Source organism: Palaemon carinicauda, chromosome 12, assembly GCF_036898095.1.
Source record: "Palaemon carinicauda isolate YSFRI2023 chromosome 12, ASM3689809v2, whole genome shotgun sequence".
NCBI lineage: Eukaryota > Metazoa > Arthropoda > Malacostraca > Decapoda > Palaemonidae > Palaemon > Palaemon carinicauda.
Genome location: NC_090736.1, coordinates 136,449,779 through 136,455,778, shown reverse-complemented (window position 1 = coordinate 136,455,778; position 6,000 = coordinate 136,449,779). Strand labels below are relative to the sequence as shown.

The 6,000-nt window shown below is 38.2% G+C and overlaps 1 long non-coding RNA gene across 4 annotated transcripts in view; it reads left to right on the top strand.

Annotated features, from left to right (window-relative positions):
- Positions 1-2,527: 2,527 nt before the first annotated feature.
- Positions 2,528-6,000, top strand: part of LOC137651310 (uncharacterized) — a 46,251-nt gene continuing 42,778 nt past the window's right edge. For all 4 annotated transcript variants that reach the window (XR_011046084.1, XR_011046082.1, XR_011046083.1 and 1 more), the window contains exon 1: positions 2,528-2,626. This is a non-coding gene — a long non-coding RNA (uncharacterized lncRNA). The remainder of the gene's footprint in view (positions 2,627-6,000) is intronic.

Genomic DNA, 6,000 nt, shown 5'->3' with positions numbered 1-6,000 from the left:
GCCATCGACACGTACTCTCTTTATCTCCCCTGCTTATGACGTAATGACGTCTTCTGCTGTCATTTTCAAACTTGCTTTGGAAGGTAGTTGTGCATGAGGGATCCCTATACTGTATGTTGACCTAGAGCGATGATTAGTGGGCGACAGGTGCCTTGCGATCAACTCGCAATAAGTAGGCATATCGTGAACTTGTCTACTCATGTAATCGCGCTTCTCACGTGATGATAACGATTGTTGATAGTACACTCCACAATTTTCATAGGCAGCATTTTTATAACATTGAAATTGCAGGAGGGGGGGCATAAGGGCAGTAACCTTCACCCCAACTGACTACAACTACCCTGTAGCTTTTACAGAATCACCTTTCCAAGACTGGTTAGCATTCGGTATCACACTAGCCCTCCTTGTGTAAGCGAGGTGATGTCTGTCAGTGTCTCATGAAACTTTGGTCAAAGTCTTTTACTGGTGGCAAAGGCAGACACTGCTGCCTTCCAACAAGAGGCAAGTGTTGCAGCCTTAAATCAAAACATGGCGAGTTGAAGATAGGAGTTTGGGGGTTAAAAAGGGTACATAAACTATACCCGCTTACTAGGCTTCAGGATTGTCAGATTTCAGGGCCGGAAATGACTAATGCAGTTGGAAAACAGTATATTCCCCAAGAGCAGGCGAGGACTAAAGTCCCACAAGAGCATTCTATGCAGGTGGTAGATTAGACTAAGGTGACAAGTAAAATTCTCTGGGTCCTGGCATTAGAGACTACCTTCAGAAGCATATTAGACATTGCCATGATACCCAAGGCAGGCCAAGGTCTAAATCCTTGCAAACCTGTGTCAGCATAATGGTAAACTTAAAAAGGCAGAGTATTAGTTTCACTAGGGAAAGGAGATACTTCGGCCTTATCTGAAGAAGACCCTGAGCACAAGCCCGAGTGGTCGTCTTTCCAAATTCCTCAGGAGGACTGCCCTACAGGAACCCCAAAAAGGCACAAAAGGTCAATAAACAGGAGCAGTTACAATTTCTTCAACAGATTGACTTTTGCTGCATCCAAAGTTTAAGTTTCCTACCACCTTACCCAACTAACAATACCAACTCCTGAAGCAGCAATGACATACACTTTTCACAAGGGGATGACTGTTCTAAGTGAAGTAGTCTTCATGCTCCCCTACAAAAATGTACTTAGTTGACGAGGATCCAGAGATCCTGCTTGAGCCCGATCAAACCTACTGAAGTTATGGCAAGATTTTCCAGGGTAGTCCCACATGTCTGGATGTGGAATCCATCACAGTTAACACTAAGATCACAGCAGCAAGCTTATAAAGCACCAGAGCAGCAAGTCTGTAGGTGTGGTTGAAACCAAAGTGGCTACTCAGTACTGTCGAATGGGCAGGGCTTACCAACTATCCACTGTATTTCAAGAACAGTGTGCTGCCATATTTCAACTTTGTTAAAATAACTCCTTGTAAAGGACAATAGTATTTTTTTAAGAATAAGGGAATTTTTAAAAATTTAAGTCCCGATAAAATTGGAACTCAAAATGGAGGATGTCAATACAATAAGAAAATGAGGTGAATTGATTTATAAAGATAATTCAGAACATTTTAGTATGGTATATAAAATGACAACCTGTATAATACCTTTGAATTCAAAACACGAAGATATAAAAAAATTGTATGAAATACTTCTTGCCTAAGTATACCACCAAAGGGAAATACAGTATATTAGCCAAACCTGAAATAACTTGGTTTATCCTTAACCCCACAGCTGAAGAAACTTGTATTCCTGAGTTCACAATAAGTTTGCTGGATTTTCATACAAGTTCCTCAATTGCCTACTCTTGACATAACTGAGTAAAAGTTTCATCTAAAATTTTGGTATTATCACATGTACTATGAAAATAATATGTTTGCCTATAGTTTAAAATATTCACCGAGCACTATGATTAAGACATTCAAGCATCATTTGGGTTCAACCTAGCATTCCTATACAAATTTTTCTCTGGTAAATTCATAGCAGTTTTTACCTTAGAAATGATGTTACGGCACGGGTCTCTCGCCCAGAAATAGATTTTTCCTTGTCAAAATCCCTTTGATATGAAAGTGATTTGAGAGCTAAAGTTCCCTAGCAATAACTTAAAGGCTCCATTTGCTGTTAAACAATTATGAAGCAAATTTAGAAAAAATAATTTGAACCTTCTCATGCTTAAAGTATTTATTCTTTCTCCAAGAGCTTATCTATACTTTCACCCACACCACTTTCAATTTCCTTCTAAAGATACCATATGGCCCAAGTAAATTATGATACTGTAGTTTCCTTCTAAAGACGACATATGACCCATGTAAAATACAGGATTGTAATGAAATAATCTGCTAAATCTTGGTAAATGTAAGAATTGTTTAAAGATCTAGAAGTTTTGACTTAGATATGAATAGAAAAAAATAAAGAATATATATACCAAATGTGAAAAAAGTAAAATAAAATCAAAGAAATGGAATTAAAAAGGTAAAAAAGAGATGTGCCGATGTAAAGGAAAACAACTAAACCTGAACGTAATGGAGAAAACGTGGCATTTGGAACAAAGATTCGAAAGAAAAGTTTGTTGGAAATTGTGCTTCTAAGGTGTCTACATGTAAGTTATTATCCATTATTTAATTAATTATTGCATGTTATCCTTGTTTTTTTTTTTGTGTAATTATATTAATTTACTAATAAACTTTAACTTATGGTTGTGATAACACTTATAACATTGACTTTATTTGATAAAATTGCCATATTTGTAAGCAATAGCCGGTTGCTTCCCAAAACCCCAACCCATAATTGCGTTGTTATATCGTATTTCGGCTACAATATGTCGTGATATTAATATTTAATTGATTATCTTAGTTTCTGGTAATTTTGATATGATCAATTAGCATTTTTAGCCTTATTCTAGCTGTTTAACTAAGGTATTAGGTTACGGCTATTACTAAACACCGACAGTCGTAGCCTAGCAAGTTTCGGTCAACTGAAATGTTTTAGGAATTGTCATTATAGATGTGAAATATAGGTTTTAGGTGTTTTGATGTATTAAATTGTGTATCTTAAAGGCCATTTCCCTTTTAGGAGCCTCTGCCGTTTATGGGGACAGCCCTTCGACCGGCCGAAAATCGAGGTAAAAAGTCCGAAATCGGCTCTTTTTTTTTTACGGGAATGATTTGTTAGATAATGTAGATTGACGGGACAGTATTAAATTGTAAAACTGAATGTTTCTTGAAATCGAGTAAAAAAAGTCCGAAATCGGCTCTTTTTACGGGAATGATTACATGACGCGTCCTTAAAAACTACAAACTTAACGAAGGGGTAAATATGTAGATTGACGGGACAGTATTAAATTGTAAAACCGAAGGAACCCTCTGGTCATGGATGTCGGAAATGTGCGAGAAAAATGGACAACTAACCCAAAATTCCCCTCCTAACCTGTCCTACAAGCCATGTCCTTACCTTCATCGTGAACTAAACGGGGGGGCTACGCCCCCCTGCGACCCCCCAAACACTGTTGCTAACATACAAACCCCACAAACCAAACCTAACCAATCCTAGTAGTTCCCAGGTCACTACCCCTACCCGGGGGCAAGCCCCCGGACCCCCTTCGTAAGTCTCTCACCTACAGAAAAGAAGCTTTGGGCAGCACTCAAAATTATATCTAATCCACATGATCATATTCTAGGTTATTCAGGCTTACCTTAAATTTCGTAGTCGCTAAAACCACATCAGGGCCACATCACCTGTTTTACACTTTTTACATGTACCTCTAAAATCCCCTAAGAGGCCTTCTCGAAATAAATAGTGAAAGAATTCGGGGGTAACACGAGTGAAATCACGTAGCTGTAAAACTCCGAGAGTCTTAATTGCATCAAGCTGATCAATACTGGAGATAAACTCGAAAATATCACTCACAGAGAAACTATACGGAACAGGTCTATCCATCACGGCGGTTAGAGCTGGAAAGGGTCGGCTGTAGGTCAATCTCGGGTCATGGGGGGGGGATTAAAAATTTGAAATCACGCGGCCCACGAAAGGGTTAGTTCGGTTGCTTTGTTTGACACTGGCTTTATCTGACGAAATATCTTAACTAGATGCTGGATAACCTAACCTTTGTTTGTATATAAAACAAAATAGTATTCGGCATAATTTTGGGACGATTTCGAAAGAAATAACAATCTTAACAAGAGATTAAAATGAAAATTGTTGAAATTAGCGAAAACATACGTACGAACATCGAAAACTGTTCATGCTTGCGCGACCAGCTGATATGCGAATCGAGCGCCGCCAAACGGGTGTTATTATAATCAGGCAGGAAACAAGGATTGCGGGAAATTTTACGACCGAGTAAGTTGGCCGTGGCTTCAGCGTACGACGCATTGTAACGGCCTTTTTCTAACATAACAATTCATGATAAATATCCAAGCAGTATCAAATGTCACTAAACATGACGTGTCCTTATAAACTACATACTTAACTAAGGGGTAAATATGTAGATTGACGGGACAGTATTAATTTGTAAAACCGAACGTTTCTTAGACTGGGATGACACGGGCTCTGTCTATCGGGAAAGTTGGAAACTATGCAGGAGCTACCCGTGACTTGCGTACGGACCATGCTGAACTTAGAAAATATTGCCGTGGTAAAGGTAAATTGTGTTATTAGTCAAAACGATAAATTAACATCATATTATGGTAAGTTAGAAAATTGTAAAGAACATCAACCCCATAATGAAATACGATTTGGCTAGTAATAAGAAAGATATCCCTGTCCCCATAAACGGCAGACACCCCCCCTTTTAGAAGAACTTTAGAAATCCTGGAGCCTTTGTAGTTGGTTGGGACGCTCAGCTGGGTAAATATTTACTGTAGCACCAGTCCATTCGGTTAATATTTACTGTAACAATATTCCCAGTGAAGAATATATGAAGTGTTTCTGGGCCCACTATATTTTTACTTTGATATCTTTTACTGGTTTTAAAAACAGGAATGTTGTGTATAGATATTTTTTATATTTTTAAGGGATGTATGTATGATAGCGGCCACCTGTATGTATTATTATGTCTAACTTAACGCCCCCGATAGGTAAGTAGGTAATGACACGGCCTGTAGGTTAGGTTAGGGGGGAAAGTTTAGGTTAGTTGATGTCCATTTTTAATCCACACGGGTGGAACTGGCCGCTGTGGGAAACCAATAATTTACAAATATTAGTTGGTTTTAAGTTCCAAAAGTTATGACTGATAAACCACATTTTAATGAAATAGAAGAAAAGGGTAGTTTGTAGCGCTACGGCCGAGCGTCCTAATTTGCTTATAATCGCTCCGACTGTTATCTTGTATAGAATAAAAACGTTTGTGTAAGGGGGGGGGGGGTTCCGGGGGGCAGGACACGGCTTTTAGCATTGGTTAGGTGGGTTTTTTAAGTTAGCTTCTCCTGTCGTACTCCTAGGTAAGGAAACTGTTGTGTAAGGGGGGGGGGGGTATTTACATCAGAATAGTTATTATTATTAGTATTATTATTAATAATACTAGCCAAGCTACAACCCTAGTTGGAAAAGCAAGATGCTATAAGCCTAAGGGCTCTAATAGGGAAAAACAGCTCAGTGAGGTAAGGAAATAAATAAATGATGAGAATAAATTAACTATAAATCATTCTAAAAAAAGTAACAACGTCAAAAACAGATATGTCATATATAAACTATAAAAAGACTCATGTCAGCCTGGTCAACATAAAAACATTCGCTCCAACTTTGAACTTTTGAAGTTCTACTGATTCAACTCCCCGATTAGGAAGATCATTCCACAACTTGGTAACAGCTGAACCCATAAATATCTCAAACATGAATGCAGTAAATATAGATGCTTTTAATATTTCTAATGATTTCTGTCAGAAATCTAGGTTTTTGGAGTTATGGTGGGTCAACTACCATACCTGAAAAGCTATGGTTTTGCATTTTAAATTGTCATCAGTTACGTTCAGAACA